At 52.6% G+C, this 17,756-nt stretch overlaps 1 protein-coding gene across 1 annotated transcript in view; it reads left to right on the top strand.

Annotated features, from left to right (window-relative positions):
- Positions 1–1,704: 1,704 nt before the first annotated feature.
- The window catches only part of NFASC (neurofascin), a 108,457-nt gene continuing 92,405 nt past the window's right edge, over positions 1,705–17,756 (top strand). Inside the window, exon 1 of the mRNA XM_068660195.1 lies at positions 1,705–1,919. The gene's annotated coding sequence lies outside the window, so the exon portion shown is untranslated. The remainder of the gene's footprint in view (positions 1,920–17,756) is intronic.

Here is a 17,756-nt window from a genome sequence, read left to right as displayed (position 1 = left end):
ATGGCTTGCAAGCCTCATAACAAAGCATTTGGAAGTAACAAGACAGGAACAATTTTCTAGGATGTTTCTCCTGCTTTCAGATACCCTGGTGAAAATCAGTGCTGTGCACCAGCTGCCAGCAGCACCCCATGCCCCCCTGCCCAGCTCCCCGGGCTGTGGGTACCAGCACGGTCCCAACCCTATGGTGCATTTTGGTGCCATGGGTGTCCCAGTCAGGGATGTTTGGAGCCTAAATGGGATAAAGAGCAAGTGCCTGGTGCCTGAACGTGCTGCAGCAGCCCTAGCGATGGGGCTGGTGGGGTTTCTGGTTGAACACATGGTCCTCTAGGGCCACCTGGGGCAGGATTTGGGGCAGGAGCTCAAGGGGACAGCCTGCTTCTCCCCTTTTAGGGGCTGCTGCCCGGAGAGGAGCCTCACCATAGGTCATCCATGGTCTGGTCCCTGCTAAACATCCTGCCAGGTACCCCTGGAGCATGTAGGGCTCATCTTCTCCATCTCACCCTGCCTTTCACAGGATCCTGCCACCTCCTGCAGCTCGTGGCCCATCTGGAGAGCCAACCCCAAAGGTTGTGGGGTGGCAGCTCCTCCCTGAGCCCTGTGCCACTGGTGGGACCGAGGTGCCCATCTGGGAAACTTGGGCACACAACTGCCCAGTATCTACAAGGTCCTGTGGGCGTTGGGACCCCCTGTCATTGCCCTGCAGGTCCCCCGTGTGCATGCCCCATTTGCAGCAATGGGACCTCCAAGCATCACGCCATGTCCCCAGCCCTCTGCAGCCGATCTACGGCCACCAGAGGCTCATTCCCGCTGATCGATCTCCCCGGCTCCTGTGCATGCTTAACTAGATGCTAATTTAATGCTGTGGTCAACGGGCAGTGCATGAGGATTGATGCCAGCTAACTCCACGGAGCACTGCTCGCAAGGAGACAGCCCCACACGTGCCGCGTTGGTCTGGGCTGAGCTGGAGGCCGTGCCACCTCTTTCTCCTCCTCCCCATGCTGCAGGTCCAGGGAGATGTTACAGCTCCACCATGAACCAACAGTGCAGGAATTTCATGGCTTTTTGTGCTGGAGCAGGGGTTGGGTGTCCTCTTAGGGCTTGGAAGTCCTGGGCACCATAAAGCATTTGTTAGGGCAGCACTAGAACTGAGCCTTGCAGAAAATATTTTTATTTTTTTTTCTGGACAAATCTTGGCTTGAAACTTGCTTGTGAACAGCTTCTCTGTTCCCCAGCCAGATCTTCTTTTAAAAATCAATCGTGGGATAACTCCTGCACCAGCTGCTCAGGCGGTGGCTAAGGCAGGAGCAGCAGCCGGGGGATTTTCAGTGCGCATTGCTTGGGCGAGCTTTGGGCCACTTGTCCCCCTGTGACTCTGCTCCCCAGACAGGTGGTTCTCTGAACACTTGTGGTACTGAGCTCCGAAGGAACTTTCTGGAAAATTTCTCCAAAAGTTGCTCTGAGTTTGGCTGCGTGCTTGAACACACGTGCCAAGAAATTCATTAGTAAACTATTAATGGAAAAGAACACAACGTCTGAGTGCCCGTCAACGAGCTCACAAAGGAGATGCTTGGCAGCTGGCTGCTTTCATCAAGACTGGCGTCTCTCTCGTTACACCTGAGAAGTGTTGGAAATTCAAAACACCCAGCACCTGCGCGAGAGCAGCTCTGCAATAAAACCCCCGAAAGGAGGAGCTGCTGCCCCTTTGTGCCCCCAGGTGCTGGTGATGTGTTAGGGTGGTATGTCCATCCTGAGTGTGCCCTGGGTGCTGGGAAAGCCTCGGTGCCCATGGTTTTTAGGATATGTGGCTGTAGCTGGAGCATCTTTGGCTCCTTGCTCCCAGCCTCTGTAGGAGGCCAAGGGCAGGAGGTGCAGCCGTGGTCCTGATGACCCTGAGATGTTCTCTGGGTGCCTGTGATAAGGTAAGGAGCCAAACCCTTTGGGTGGGAGCAGTGCCCTTGTCCATGTGCAGGCAGGAGCATGTGTTTTTTTTGGGGGGGAGCAGCTCCCCCAGCTCATCTGGCCAGAGGTTGGCTCATGGGGGCTTTCTGGGGAGGGGGCACCAGCCACCTGTGGCTTAACCTGGAGAAACTCCCCAAATGGAAGGAGCTGGCTGGTAGCCTTCAGCGTCTCACTTTAAAAGACCCATATGGAAGAGAAAGAAATCAGCAGGTTCCCATCTTGGTGGCTAAAAATGGCCAGTGAATCTCTGCCTGGCTGGCAGGACATTAGCACAGCTGGGCTTTGTGTGGGCAGCAGGCAGCCCTGACCCCCTTGGCTTTCTGGTGACCCCATTAGAGCTGCTGGCTGTGTGGGGTGTCCTTGGTGGGAAGGATGGGTGATGGATGAAGCCCCCTTGGTGCCTGGAGGTGTGAACAGTTGTGCAGGGAGCCAGGAGGCCTGCGAGTGTTACTGAAAGCTTTAGAAATAATATTCCACACTCGAATCCCTTTGCAGTGTGAGGTGTCAGCTCTGTTGTCGGAGTTCATGCCATATAAATATTTATGGCTCCTAATGTAGAGGTTTGTCACACGTAGTGACATGACGCTGTCTATAGGTGAGGTGCTGTGCTGAAGAAAAGGGGCTCGTGTCCTGCTCTGCTCCTGTGGGAAATGCATTAGGGATGCTTTGTGGGTACCTGGAGGGGTGGGGGACTTGGGGTTGGAAGAGTGATTTCCTCCCCACTGTACTTGAAAATATGGGAAGGGAAGCTCATGATGTTGGGTTGGCCTTTCTGATGGCTTGGAGAGGGGACTTGGGGTGAAATCCCCCCTGGGAACACCCCAATCCTGCCCCACAGCAGCTCTGGGCCACCACTGCGTTGGGATAGGTGGGCACGGGGGGGGGGGGGGGGGGTCTCCTGGCCAGAGCTGTTCCCCTTTGAGCCTTTGGAGCCATGAGGGGGCTGGGATGTCCCACCAGCCCCTCTGGGACATCCCCAACTCTCCTCCTTCATACAGCACGCCCCCCCAGCATCAGTACTCAAAAGCCTGACCCAGACTTTGGGGTCACTTTGGGCAGTGACGAATGCAGCAGGGTGAGCCCTGGAGGGTGCTGACACGCCAGCACCGAGGGGTGTCACCGTCACCCTGCCTGGGGGTGCAGCCCCTCTCCCACGCAGCCCCCCTCACACACCGCTTGTAACCTGCTAATAATATCCTTATGCCTACTTGTCAACCACACATTTTTTTTTTTCCCCCCCCTCCTCTATTGTTCCGCGTATTTCAGCTGCTGGAGGCTTTGAAGCAGCCTCCCAGCCTCGCTGATAATATCTCCATTGTTCTCCTCACCTACTGCCGCTCCTCTGAGTCATTCTGCTATCTCGCAGGGCGAGCACAAAGGTCTCGGAGATATCAGATGCAGCTCAGCCAATATCTGGCTGTTGGGTTGGGTTTTGCATCTGCGATTCATCTTCGGGGAAGTTTAAGGGGCTGGGGGAAGGGAGGAAGACTAATAGGATTAATCCTCTGAATTCATTATGCAAAAACTTGGCGCCCCGCCAGTCTTTCTCCCGAACAAATGGTCAATGCTTTTCTTTAATAGCATTAAGCAAAATTACAAATCACAACGTTGGTTAATCAATCTCAATAGGCTTCTCTGCATGAAGTTTTTTTTAACTCTCTCGTGGAAAAGGCTGGAGTGGCTGGTGCTGCTCTCTCTCTTCCTCGGTTTCTGGCAGGAGCTGTTGTTTGCTAGAAATCCTGGTTATTTTCGTCTTCTAAAGTCCTGGCCCAGATGGACACAGGCCTGCTTGCAAACAATAAATAAATAATAGGAGGTCTGTGCTCGTCTTAGCTCTAAACCTTGTGCAAGCGGTGACCTGGGCTCGGTCCAGCCCTGTCTGAGCCCTTGGGTGCGAGCTGAAGTCTCCAGTGCCATCAAGACTGACGTGCACTAGCAGACCTGCTGCCCAAATAAATAAGAAATTACTTGAGAGAAGCAGAATACCCATTCATTGGACGGGCCAGATTCTTCCCTTGATTATTGCTCATGGTTTGGGTACCCGGAGCTGGGCTTGGTGTGCTGCTGTGCCTGGTGCTGTAGAGGAGCAGCCCCCTACAGCAGGCATGACTACGGGCAGATGTATTCCTGTTACACTTGGAAACAGTTTAGAGCCAAAGAAAGGCACATTTTGGTCTTGTTTTTGTTCCATTACTGCTTAAATGAGCATATGTATATATGTATTAATAGACAGTGATGGTTTGCATACAGTGTATGGGTATATAACAAAAATGCTAATACTTGATTTTATATATATATATCATATGTATAGCTATATATTGTGTGCTGCTGGTTTGCAGAGCTGATACTTGATGGGTTTGCCCACCTGTGGGTTTGCAGTGTGCCCATCGAGGTGGTTTGTGTGCACGGGGAGGTGAGCGCAGTGTGCTGCCGTGCTGGGGCTGAGCACAGCCTGGTGCCTGCAGCAGCTGCCCTTCCTTCAAGTTACATGGAAAAGGTGGTTAAGCTCCAGCTGGGGTAAAATAAAAAGGATGACAAGCCCAAGCTGGCAGGGAGAAGAAATGGCTTTGCGGCAGGGCACCAGCGCCAAGCGGATGCTCTTGGGTGGCACAGTTTGGGTGAGCGCAGGGAGCCAGAAATGTCACGGGGGCAGGCAGTGAAGAGGGCAGAAACCCCAAAAGAGCAGGGGTGCTAACCTGGCCCCGAGGAAATTTCCTAGGGGAAGCATTGGCTGGACTGAGAGCTGTGAGGGAAGGAGCTCTGAAGCAGCCTTGCACTGCTGGCTGCCTGCAGGAGGCACTTAGTAAGAGGCAGCCTTGCTTCAAAGAAATGCCCATTTACCACCTACTTTACGTTCTCATGAGAACAACCAAAATATGCCTCTTAGGTCCAAAGTGCTAATTATGCTTAAGGTCACTTTTAGCTTATTTATGGTATTTCTGGCCCTGCTATGAATATTCACATCAATTTACATAGATGAGTGTACTGAGCTGGCATATAACCATCCCCAGGCCTGGGGTTTTAAGGACATTTTTGACACCTTTATAACACACAGAAGAAATGATTTCAGTGATGTATGCGGTGCTGGAGCAGCAAGGGCAAGCCAGCCCACTTGGGTTAGCCCTACCCAGGGTGCGAGGAGCCACGCCATCTGCTTTGCTGTGCTGAGCGCGTGTGAGGCTGCTGGAGAAGCTGCCTCCAGCCTGGAGAGAGGGATCCCCCAGCAGAGCCAGGGCTTGGAAGGCTCACAGATGGCTAGGAACTTGTGTGGGGTTGGTCTGGTGCAGCGAAGCCCGAAGCCTGGCACACAGCAGGGATGTGCTGGGGATGCTGCAGGGGTCCGGCCACTGGTGCGGAGCTGGCAGGCTGAGCGGTTCCCATCAGCAAAGGAAAAGAGAAATCCAGCACCGAGCTCCCCTTGGTGCACCAGCCTCCTCCTCACCTAATCTAAAATTAACTTCACTCTTCAGCTGCATTTAAGCAAAACCAGTTGCCATGGCCACGCCGGGGCTCCTAGATATAGCAAACGAGGTAATCAGTTAAAATGAATAGCCACAGAGCTGATGCTTGCTGTAGGTTACATGTGAAGTTCATTCACTTGTTAAACCTAATGGACTGTATTGCCTATGAATTGGAAATGTAAATTCTCTCTCTTTCGGTGGCTGGAGTTTGAATCAGGCTGGGGAAGCTGGAGGAAAATGTCAAATTAAAAGAGCTAGTGCTGTGGATAATGTGAGCCCGGAGTGGATCAGAGGGGATTTCTGTGTAGGTTCAAGCCTTAGGTTTGCTGCAAGGCATATAACTGAAAGCTGAGCCCCCCTTGCTGCTTCTGAGAGGGACACTGATATTTATAGCACCTTATTAATGCTTGCTTTGCTGGTGCTTATTAGCTCTGCTATCCTGTTCTGAATAAAATCAGCTAGCCAGCCCTGATGAAGGTTTGCACGGCTTCAGAAGAGGCAGGAAATGAGCTCTGCTTCTATAGCACAGCCTGCAAACCACCAGGAATCTTGAGGCTCAAGGCGATGCAATAAATCATCTCTAACAGGCAGCTGTCTGCAGGCAAACCTGGGCGAGCTGTGTTGGGGGCAGAGCTGTGTTGGGGGGCAGAGGGGGTGACGAGGCTGCTGGCAAAGTAGCTGGATGGTTGCTATATTCATAAGCTGTAGGAAGATCAGTGCTTGGGAGTGGTCCAGATCTCCATTTCGTGTCTCATATGAAATTTGGTGAGAGTTCTGCTCCAGAAGCTGTGGGGAAGGCTCTGCCTCTAAGGATTCAGGGAGCTGAGACCCTTGGCACAGCCCTTGGGGGCCACAGCCCCTTGGTAAGTCTAGGGCAAGGGCTGTGGTGGCCTCTGGTCGTTGCCCAGGGCTGTCGGAGACTTGGTGCTGTAACCAGGGGAATTTGACTGAAGCAAGCAGTGGGATCCATTTCCCCGAGTAGCTCAAGCCCAGCACAGCTCCTCTGCTCCCAAATCTACAAAATACAGAACCACCCCATATCTATCTTGCTGTCTGCGCTTAATGTACCAGAAACCAGCCTTGCCCCTGCTCCACAGAGTCTGATCCCGGGGATTTTTGGAGCCTCCCCCTGGAATCACTGCGTGCGCAAGGGGTTCCCTCCGGGGAGGCTGCGAGCCCGCAGGCAGGCACAACATCCTCCAGCACGGGGGTGGCTGACTCATCTCCTGCCTCCCTCGCCTTGCCTGGTGTGCATCTCGGTGTTTTGTGGCTCGTGGTGATGGAGAAAAGCAGCCTGGTTTTGGGAGGTCTGGAGTTGTGCCGTGTGGTGTCACCCCGAGCCGAGGTGCCCAGCCTCACAGCAGTGGTGGCGCTTCCAGTGCTGGTGTTACACGTACAGAGTTAATCTCTCACTAATTCAGCCTCAACCAAAGGGAATGGATGTTTTTGTCTGCTTAAGGCCTGTAACAATTGGCAAATTTTGCTCTCCTGCTAGCCTGGGACTTGTGATGGGCACATAACATAACATTAGCCCTTTTTTTATTGCCTCAAATGGTAACTGCAACAGACCCGGCAGTGGTTTTGTGCAGGATGTCCATATCTGTGTCCATATGGATAATTACAGACCCATATGGACGTTATGGACTGGCCCATCACCTGACATAAATCAGAGCAGCCCTGTTCTCTTACAGTTAGGCTGATTTACATCAAGCCAGAATTCACTCCTAAATAAGCCCGCGACGTTGAGTAATCGGCCTCATTGCAAATCTAAGAGAAATTAGCTTTGCTGTGACATATGGCACAACCTTCAGGTCCTAATTGTGCTGGCTCATGCATTCATAATACTACCAATTATTTATACGACGAGGCAGGATAGTGTGTTTATCAGTAATTTTCCTTTGCCGACAGTTTACGATCAGCCGAGTGGCACCCATTGGAATACTCCAGGCAATTAGACACTCCGATGTGCGCCGTGTCATCAGGCGTGCCACCTAATAAACAAAGAGGAAAGATTTTTATGTGCTCGAAGGCGGCCCTGCTAGAGCTGCCAGGTCAAAAATACATCCTCCATGGGGTGACCATAATTGCAGGAGGGTGTGCAGTTTGTCACTTCTATGCCTTTGTCTGCACACAGATAGGGAGGCACATTAACCACGGCCACAAAGCTCTCTGCTGCCTGGAAGCCTCCGATTTGTCTTGTGGTCTGCAGGTCGGGATTTGCAGTGGCAGCTGAAGCTGTTGATCAGTCGAGCTCAGTTTTCCCTGCCGAGGGAATGAACCTGGTGGCAGGCACCGAGCCGTGCCCGCAGCTGGTGCTGGGTCCTGCGCTGCGTGCACCAGGTCTGACCTGCACAAACCGGGGTGTCCCTGGCCTCTCGGAGGTGCCTGCCATCCTCAGCAAGGAAAATCCGGTTGTTCTTCCTCTGTGCTGAGATTCTGACCATCCGGATGGCTGTGGGTTTCCCTGTGAGTTTTTCCTTTGAGTTTTAGGGTGACGGCCTTACTGATGCAGCCGGGGTGTCACCTGGTGCCTCGCAGGGAGATGAAGGGGTTTTATTTATAGACTTCCCCGTCTCCTGCAATCCGGGGAGAAGAAAGCACTGCTGACTGCCATCGCTTCTTCCTCTGAATCTTATGTATTCATCTGTCAGGGTAAATACACATCTCCTGGTTTGGGTGAGCTGGCTGGCGTCCCCATACGGGGGTGTTTGTGCTCACCTCCCTGCCACCTAGGCTGAGCCAGCGCGGTGGAACAGCAGCCCGTGTTATCTCGGTGTACTCAGGGTCCTTGCTTATCTCTTGTTCCCTGTAATTTCCCCGGTGAGGTGTCAGCTCCCTCCTGTTAGTGCTAATCAGCTGTTTCCGGCTGTCCCAGCAAATTTATCAGATAACGAGGGCTGATAGGGGAAAGCAGGGTGGGAAATGAGCAGACGTGGGGCTGGGGAAGATGTTGTGATCCTGAGCCGAGGAGAGCCCTGGTTTCTGCCACGTGGACGCTGTGTGACCTCTGTGTGCTCAGTTCTCTGGTGACAAAGGTGACTTTGTGCCACGGGCAAGCGCTGCTCTGAGCACAGCTCGGGGGTGTTGGGGACCAGCCCTGCAGCAGCCAGCTGTTAGATGGGTCCCTGCTGCTGTCCCTGCACCAGCACCCACCCTCTGGGTCCTCCTTGTCTCGAGGACAGGGCTCGGACCCCTCTCAAATCCTCCTGTCTCCAGCAGCCACCTTTTGAGCTGGTGCTGGGAGCGCTGGAGGCCTTCAGCCTGCTGACAGAGGGAGTCTTAGGACTGGGAAAGGGGAGCCTAACTGGGCTCAGGCTGCGTGTGCCAACTGGTAGCACCTGGTTTTGGCCTGAATAATGCATGATGTGCTGTTTGACAGCAGCACTTTAATCCCCTGGTTGCCATTCAGTGCAATAACAAGGGGAGAGGCACCGCCTGGTGTGGGCAGGACTCACCCTGGCAGCTCGTGTGCCCACGGGGGAGGTCCAACTCTTCGGCCCCACGTTGTGCTTTGGCAAACGTCCTCTGGGATGGTTGCAGTGCTGCAGCAAGTGGAAGTGAAGGCAGTAAAGTGATGGCTGCGTGCGGCTGGGCCACACTTGGCTGCTCAGATGTCTGCACCCATCAGAGCTCTCCCGGGTGCTTGAACACTGAAATGATGCTGGGTGGCAAAACCCAAACGCTTTGCACAGATTCAGTGCTCAGCTTCTGTTCAGCATAATGCTTGGAGGGTGAGGCAGGCTCCTTTTTGTCCTGGAGAAGTATGTTTGAATTTTAAGGGAGAAACAGCGAAAATAAACAGCTTCAGCTCTGTTTTTGTGTAAATGATTGGGATCCGGAATCATTAGTACAAGGCTGAAAGTTTTTGTTTGTCTTCAGCACTGTGGCCCTGGGCGAATTGGTTCATGAGGGGTTTCCAGTGAAGCCCCTCGTGGTGCTGGGTTGTGTCTGGCGTGGGCTGGTGCTGAGCGCTGGGTTCGGTCCCTCCGACCCAGCCTTCGCATCCTCCTCCTCCTCCTCACACTGCAGGGAGTCGGTACTGTCTCTCGAGGAGTCCCAGCTCCTGTCCTCTCCCACACAAGACTTCTGTGAGAGTTAATTACTGCCTGCAAGACATTTCGGAGGCAGGGTAAAGCTTTCAGCGTTCCCATCCTTCTGAGTAGGACGGGGGCCAGACCGGGATGCTGTCGATGCGCTGCACCCACCGCAGGCTTCCTGAGGACCCTGAGCACAGCTCCTGCCTGCACGGGGCTGATCCATTCCCATGCCAGCACCTGCTGGTGGAAATCGAAGGTTTCCTGACCTCCTTCTAGGGAGCTCCTGCAGCCTGGAGTGGGGTCAGGCATTTCCAGCTTTCAGCTTCCCAGGCATGTGTGCCCAGGGGGGATTAAAGCAGTGAGCTAGGCAGCAGGTAAAAAAGAGAAAAAAGAAAAAAAAAAAAAAAAAAAAACAAAGCTGTGTCCTCCACCACCCTGCAACAGCAAGAACTCACCCAGCATCTACAGGGCCAGTTTACGGTTTGAATTTCCAGGCTGTGTTAATCAAGAAACCATTTCAGAAATTTTTCTCCTGTTTTACTGTAGGGTTTTATGGCTCTAACACAGGAGCTTAACAGCTCGCTCAGATCAGCTTCCCCTTCTCCGAGGGACTTGGTGCTCGCAGGAGTTTGTAACCCAGGGCAGATGCTCGATCTCCTTGTGGCTCAGCCCCTGTAGGTGCTGCTGGCAGTGGTGTGCGTCCTCCTGCGGACTGGCCTTGACAGAACAGTTCTCAATTTGCTGTCATTGCTCTCCTTTTGTAGCCCAACCTGTGTGTCTATGCATGCTATATATGTATTTTTTTTTCCTGTGGAAAAAATGCATTGCAAAGTTTGTAGGGCCTGGGAGAGGATGGGTTACCAGGAGGGGATCAGAGCTGTGCCCAGGTCTCACGGTGAGCCAGAACGAGGAGCCAGCAGATGCAGCAGGAGCGAGTGCCATTTCCCCGGGCTCCTCGCCTCCATCAGCAGCCCCTTGGCTAACCGACGGGGCTGGGCACTGAAAAGAATTTTAATTAAAGAAGGGATTTACTGAAAAGAGGGGCCGGGAGGGATGTGTGGAAGCTGTTTGTTACGTGAGGGGCCTCTTGCTGCACAGGACAGATAACATTTCAAACATCCCCACCAGGTTCAGCAGGGTGGCACTGGCGATAGGCAGCTCTGAGCCCTTTCTGCGTGTGCTGATGGTGAAAAATCTGGGGAACAGCTTGCACCAACGGGCTGGGGAGGGCAGAGCTTGGCTGTGCTGCTGGCTGACCCTGCAGGGAATTGGTTGCAAACCTGCATGACCCTGCTGCCAGCTCTGGGAAGGGGCTGGGGGCTTCAGTTCTGCCTCTGCCCCAGGCTGCTGGGGGCTGTTGGCTCTTCCCAACAGATTTAGGTGCAAGATTAATTTCAGCTTAGCTTAAAACCTTGAGATGCTGGCGATTGGTTAGCTGTGGCCAAGGTGAAGGGGCACCAGCAGGAGCATCCTGCCCCCGTGGCAGCCCCCTGGCTCCTGCCTCCCTTTCCCTGCCTTGCCGAGGCACATGGGGATGAGTGCCTTGTTTCAAAATGTCGATGCTGCAGGTCATTAGGGTCACTTGTAATTAAAGGGCGGTCTGCTAACTGGCTGCCTGAGGGGCACTGAGAGCAGATCTCCTAAATCCAGCCTCAGCTCCCTGCTGCCTTTAAGCCCCATCAAATGCTGCCTATCAGGGGACACTTAAGGAAACCTTTCAGTCAATATTGCCTTGAGAAATTCACTGGTTGAGAGCCTTAATGCCTTATCAGCCACCCTGTGTGGCACAGGCCAGGAGGCAGAGAAATCCTCCAACTCTCATCTCCTGGATGAGCAGTGGGGAGGATGAAAACCCCCCCGAGCCGTGCTGCTGGTTGGAAAAGTAAATGACTTCTCCCTGGGAGAGAGCAGCACAGCTCTGAGGGCTGCTGTTCCCCCGCAATGTGCTCTGCTCCCCGGGTGAGAAGTGGATTGGAGATGGTGAGGAGCTTTGTGGCTGGAGTTTGGATGGAAAGGAGGTGTTTGGGGGTGAAGGACAGCCCTGCGGGTCAGCACCTCCATGCTGCGTGTTTGTGTATTGTGGGATTTAAAGAGTGCTTGGTGTCCGTGGGCACAAATTCCTGCTGAGTGCCTGGGACCCAATATATGGAGCTCTGCCTCAAACCCAAATCATCAAGAGCTGCTGGGCTCTGTCTAGCACATCAGTCTTCCTTACAATATTTTTAGTCCTTGTTTGCTTTCAGAATCTCCAGCCTCCCCATGAGCAGGTCTGTTCTCCAGCCTGCTTTCAGCCAAACTGCTGTTCGGCCAAAAATATGGGGCCAAAAAAAGCCCCCAGATGGCAGGATCAGTGCTTGGATGCACCCAGGGGATGCACTGCTCTTCTGGGGAAGGGAGGCAGTGGATATTCCCCTGGAGGCTGCCCCAGCCCTTGGTGGGATTCCTGTCCTTAGCTGTTGATATTCAGAGCCATGCTGTGCACAAACAAGGGAGAACAAGTCAGCTCCTAATTTTCTATAGGGCTTTTATCTGCCTGTCGTTCTCAACTGCCTTGGTCTCCTGTATTCTCTTTTTCTCCCTATCCCTCCCCCTTTGGTCTCTTTTCTCTTTTCTGTGTCTCTCCTTCTCTTTTCTTCACTTTGCTGCATCACACTAATTAATTCTACTAATTAGTTCGTGTTTGCTCTAACAGCAAATGAATATGCAATGCTAGGAGTGTTAAATATTAGACACTGTGCTGTCATTTAAATCTCAAAGACACCAGAAGCTGCCAATGTCGATAGGTGTGCGTGCAAAATACACAGAGGTGTGTGTCAGCACTGGGTGTGCAGCTGTGCAAGGAAACGCTTCCAGTGGCATTGCAGCACCTGCAGTGATGGTGTGATCTGTGTCTGGGCTGGCAGCACGTTGTGGGTGCCCTCTGGGCAGTACGAGTGAGCCCACCACACGTGGGAGCACACAAAGTGTGTTTTGTAAATAGCACTGGGTACGTGCCCAAGGCTCATGTGAGTTCTCTGTTTATGGGTCTGGTTGGGTGCGTGTGGTCACCAAAGGTCCTGAGATACGAGGGGTGTATGGGTGGCTGCTACATCTAAAAACATGGCAAAAGTCAGCGTGGGCATCTCTACAACTTGGTCAGGCTGGATTCATGTGTTCAGGAACAGAAGGTCCTTTTGGAAAGCAAACCCCCGGGGTTTTTTTCTTTCTGATTCAGTGCAAGAATCCAGCCTTAATTCTCATTAAAAAACTACCTCACATCATTTTATATATGGGATTGAACATAAACTAACTGCATTATTATAAATAATGAGGCAGCTCGTTATGTATGTGTGGTCGGTACGACTTGCTCAGCATCTTTGCCGTTGACATGGGAATAAAGCCTGCGCTCCTGCATGAGCAGCGATGCCTGCTCGCGGGTCTGTGTCCCTTGGCCCCACACATCCATGCAGCTCCTGGGGCAGAAATGAACACCCTGTGCAGGACCAGTGGTTGTGAGGGTTGAATGATTTATCAGCAGGCAGGAACTGGGGTAAATCAGCTGCAGTCTGGCACAGATCTGGCCCTGGTTGTCCCCAGCCTGGGATGTGCCCGCGGGTGCTCCCCTGACCCGTGCAGTGCCCGCGGTGTTTGCTCCATGCTCGGCACCTTCCTCATGCTGCAGGAGCATGAACTGTGTTGATATTTCCTTCTGCTGTTTGCTCTCTGTAACATTTTTCTTCCTTTCAGTAAAGAAACCTGTGCAAACAGGCCCCGTGCCCCCTAAGCAAAGGGAGAAGCTGCCATGGGGCCGATTCCTTTTCCTGCTGCCCTCATGTAATGTGTTCACCAAAGGCTGCCCCTGCACACAGGAATCCATGGGGGCATTTCTCTGCACCCACGGCAAGCTGTCCTCAGCATCCTGGTTGGTCCTAAACCCAATTATTTCTCTAAGTGTGGAAACCCAATTATCTGCCTGGCTGCTGGGGTCAGGAGAAGAGGCAGTTAGGGCGATGAAACTTCCATTACCACGTCCCCCAGGCTGAGCTGTGTTATTTTCCCCCATTATGTCACACTGTCAGAATCCATTGCCTGGGTAAGCATGTGGCCAGATCATCCCAAACGATCCCTGCAGGATCGGGGCCAATTAACACTTGGTGAACTGGAGGGCAAGGGCAGAGCATGTTTGGGATGAGCCCCTCGGTGGGGCCACCCACCTGAGTGCATCCCCCCCCTAGGGCTGTGGTGCCCAGGGGAGGGGGAACCAGCACAACTTTCCCTGCTGATGGCGAGGCCAAGGAGCAGCTTTTGGGGAGCAGCCTGGGCAAACCCTTTCGCCAGCTGCTGCTCAGGGATGCTGCAGCACGCGTGGCTGGGGGCAGTGGGGAGCTGTGTGCTGAAATTCCTGCTGATCTGTGGTTTATATGCTGGATAAATGCCTGGAAATGTCCTCCTAAATCACCTCCCTGCACAAACCATCTGAGCAGCCCTATGTCATCCGCAACACGGGGTCCCTCAGGGGCCTCACTTCTGGCTGGCGCAAAGTGGCACCAGCGCGATGAAGGCAAAGCAAGGGAGGTGAGAATCAGTCCCACCTCGTCCCTGCCTTATGTGTCGAGAGCAAACAGTGAAATTCAGCAAAGTGAATTAATTTAAGCTCAGCTGAGGGAGGTTATTTACATTCACCAGCCTGCTGTCTGCTACCCACTGTCCTGATCAAAACTAAGCGTGGAGCGGCCTCTTGGGGAGCGTGTTCGAGACAAGATCACATCTGTCCCCTACATTTCTTCCTAGTCTCTCACCAGACTTTCTCCAGATGGCTTCCCCAAAGGGAGGGGGAGCCCATCTTTCCAATTAAGGACCAGATGACTTTGCAGCACCGCTGGAAACTGCTGGGGCTTCCTTGCCTCTGAGAATCAAGCCCTGAAGCAGTCCTGCTGATGCGGAGCCTGCCCTGAAGCCCGGGTGCTTTGCAGGGGTCTTGTATGGCCGTGCTCACCTGTAATGGATGCAGGGAGAAGGGAGAGATGGTGTGGTGTTTTTGGAAGAGATTTGGAGGGGTTAGGGGTGCAAGAGAGGATTTCTGCACCACCAGGTGAAGAGCAGGGTAAAGCAAGACGCAGAGGGAAGACCTGGGGCAGGCTGAATGTGCAAAATCCCTGGGGTGACTGCAAGGTTTGGGGCTTGTTTTTTTTTCACCTCCCACGCTGCTTTCATCAACAGCCTAAAAAATGAAAAGCCAGAAACTGATTGACACCTGAAAAAAATGAAATGTTTTATCTGGAAATTCAAACTTTTATTATTTTGTTGTTGTGATGAAGAACAGATTATTTTTTCTTCCCAAGGAGGGAAAATTTTCAGGGAATTTTCCTTGAGTTTAAAGCAGAGATGGAAGGTTTTAGACGGGCCTTATGGGAAAGCCTCCGGTGAGGTTTCAAGGGAAGCAAGGCAATTTAAAATTAAATCTGAACTGAGACAGCGGAGAGAACTGAGTGCGAGTGATGTGCCCAGCTTGTGCCTGCATGGGGATGTGAGGGAAGGGGAGGCTGCATGCAGGGTGCAGCCTCTCGGTGCATCTGGCTGAGAGGAGCTGTCACATCCAGGTCGTGTCACCTTCCCCTCCAGCCCAGGCTGTGAGCTTCCCTCCAGGAGAAACTGGACATGCAAAACATGAAAGCTTTTGGAGACATTTGTGAGCATGGGGAGAAATGAGCCTGGTGGCTGAGAGCATCCTTGGCCCCGGGTGGGTAAATCTCCTTCCCCTGAAGTTGGTGGGCTGGCTGGGATTTACCCAAGCCAGGATGTGCCCAAGTTCATCACTTCCCAGCTTTGATGGTGACTGGAAAACAAACAGGGCTGTTAACTGCAAATGCTGCTTGGCTCTCACATCCATCTCAGCATGGCTGGGGGGTCCCTTGGTCCCAGCAGCTGAATGCCTCCTCTCTGGTTAGACCAGGATTTATCCAGATCTCGCTTTCCTGAGCTGCAATCTCTGGTCAAAAGCCATCAAAAATAATCAGAGCTGGAGATTAGCACGGAGGGGGAAGAGGAGCGAGCCAGCAGAATGACCCCAGAGCATCACATCAGCTGCCGGGGACGGCTCCTGCGGCACTGACATGGGGCTGTCAGGGGCTGTCAGTGTAATTATGGAAAATGGCTGCAGGATAAACACCACTGTGCTTGGAAGGGTAATTGTGCGGCAGCCTCGGGTTCCTTTCGGAGTGTCAGGTAGGCACCAATTTTAGCTCCTCACGCCTTGACAAGCTGAGCGAGCACGTTCTGCCCTGCCATCTCCGCCTCGTCTCTGTGACAAGCGAGCGAGAGCTTCCCTCTGGCTCATCCTCCCCTTGGGTGACCATACGGCACCATCCCAGGCAGCACGAACATCCTGAAGGCAGATGAGCTTTTCCTTGTCCTGCAGGAAAAGAGCACGTTGCTCTGCATGGGACGAGAATCCTGGAATCTGAGCCAGAGCTGCCTTGGCTTTGGCAGGAAAATGAAATCCAGCCATGTTTTCATAATTTTCACTTTAATTTCTATACGTTATTGGTGGTAATTGTGATAAATAAAGAGCCTATTTATACAATTGTAAACAACTCGCTGCTGCTTTGAGGAAAAACCTGGCTAAGATACTGGCCTGGGCTGCTGGAGACCATGGCTCAATGTATTGAGATGTTCCTCGTGCAACCAGGACAGCTCTAACATCCAATCCTCCCCATCTGACAGTGCCATCTGTAAAGAAGAAACAAATAGGAGCGGAGGAAATGCCACATAAAATGAGAATCGGGTGAGAGTAAAAACCACCAAGTGTAAATCAAAAGCAAAACCATAAATAGAGTGTCACTGGCTGGCTCCGTGCGCTGCTGGGCGAGGACCTGGACCAATTTCTGATGAAGAATGGGAGAAACCCAGTGAGATTTGTCACTGGGAGCGGTGCGTGTGCCTGTGTCCCTGCTGGGGTTTGCTTTGCAGTGCAGCCAGGTGCAGGGAAGGTGTGAGCTTCTGTTTTTGAGCCATCACAAATTGCTGGGTGCACTCACAGGGTGTGTTGTGCTTGTGTGCACAGTCCTGGTGCTCACGTCCCTAAATCTTGGTGTGAGCGCATGTGAAGATCTCCAGTTTGGGCACATCCTCGTGCCTGGCCTCACGGCTGGCCCTGTGAATGCCTGTGGCTATTTGGGTGCTGTGTGGACTTTGGGGTGTGGATCCAAATTATTTTGGGTGGGCTTTTGTGACCTGCCTGCTTGGGGGGTGCCCTCTGCTCCGTGCCTGCAGGGGAATGGGAGAAGGGAAGACTTGAAAGAGCAAATATCCTGAGCTGCTGGGTATTTGTTTTGGCGTGCAGGAAGACGGATGGGGAGCCAGCCATCCAGTCCCATAGGTAGATAATTACACAGTGGATAGATGTGCCACAGAAGTGTGATTGATAGCTGGCTGGAGAGATGAGGAAAGGGAGAAATGGGTACGAGGAGACAGAAGGAGACTTCCTTTGAACAGAGCGCTCATCTCTGTAACTCACGACAAGAAAAACAGTGAAGTCAACACACACCCACGTGTGTACGTAGTTGGCAAATTTTGTAAAAGCCTGCAAAAGCACCTGAATAACTTCACAAGTAATTACTTTGTTGTCTGCCTTGGTGTTTAGCACAGGAAGAAAATAAACTGTGCAGCCTGCCTCCTTCTGCAGCAGTTCACAAGGCACCGGGGCCAAGCCCGAGGCTTTGGCTTAAAGCAGCATGGTTTGGGGGTTGGATATTTGTTGTTCTTCCTGAGGTTCATCCAGGAAAAAGCCCTGGATCCTCCCACAAGCACCAACCCCATCTCGGTGTGCATCCTGCTAGAGGGATCATCTGGGAGAGCAGGGAGGCTCATCCTGGGGACCTGCCTGTCAGGGAAGCCCTATTATGTGCGCTTTCGGCAGAGATTAATTTATTGTTAAAGAGGTCTCTGGTTCCATTAAGGAAAACACTGAGGTTCCTAACAGATCTGCTGACCTGGCTCCGGCTGTTTTCCTGTCAGTCAGACTAATGCACCCTGGCACTTCCCAAGTTAATTTGCTGCTTAGGTTAGCCAGCCCTACAGCTCTGACACCGTATAAATCATGTATGCAAACACTGGTTTATAAGAGACATGCATTAGCAACACCACAAAATACCTGCGCACTCTCTTCAGTCCAGAGATCCCGAATGTGATGAGAAGCTCAGCAAAAAGCAGGTTTAGGAATCTCATGTCAGGTCTGCCCCCCTCTGTACCACTTTCCAGGTAAATGTTTACACTCCCTGGGCACCTTTAGGGTCCTCTTGATAAATTCTCTAATTCCTTC

This window comes from Anas acuta, chromosome 24, assembly GCF_963932015.1.
Source record: "Anas acuta chromosome 24, bAnaAcu1.1, whole genome shotgun sequence".
Classification (NCBI taxonomy): domain Eukaryota; kingdom Metazoa; phylum Chordata; class Aves; order Anseriformes; family Anatidae; genus Anas; species Anas acuta.
The sequence above is the reverse complement of the archived record's forward strand: the minus strand, read 5'-3'. Positions and strand labels throughout refer to the sequence as shown.